This window comes from Penaeus monodon, chromosome 34 (genome assembly GCF_015228065.2).
Source record: "Penaeus monodon isolate SGIC_2016 chromosome 34, NSTDA_Pmon_1, whole genome shotgun sequence".
Classification (NCBI taxonomy): Eukaryota; Metazoa; Arthropoda; class Malacostraca; order Decapoda; family Penaeidae; genus Penaeus; species Penaeus monodon.
The window spans coordinates 5,688,993-5,689,235 of NC_051419.1; positions in this window are offsets into that span (position 1 = coordinate 5,688,993).

A 243-nucleotide genomic window follows, 5' to 3' on the forward strand; every position below is an offset into this window, starting at 1 on the left:
CCTTTGCAAAAGATAAGTTCTGTCCCACGTTGCATGTTGAAATGATAATTCCTTATATTTCGAAAATGTTGATTGTTAGTTTCAAGATATAATTTTCTGATATTCCGGATTTGGGAGAACGTAAAAGGGTGAAATATATGTTAAACCCCCGTTTGAATGTGCAGTAAGTGTACCAGACTCATTAATTAACTCTGTAAGGCAACCTGCATCTCTAGAAATGATAAGCCTATAGTGGAACCCTCG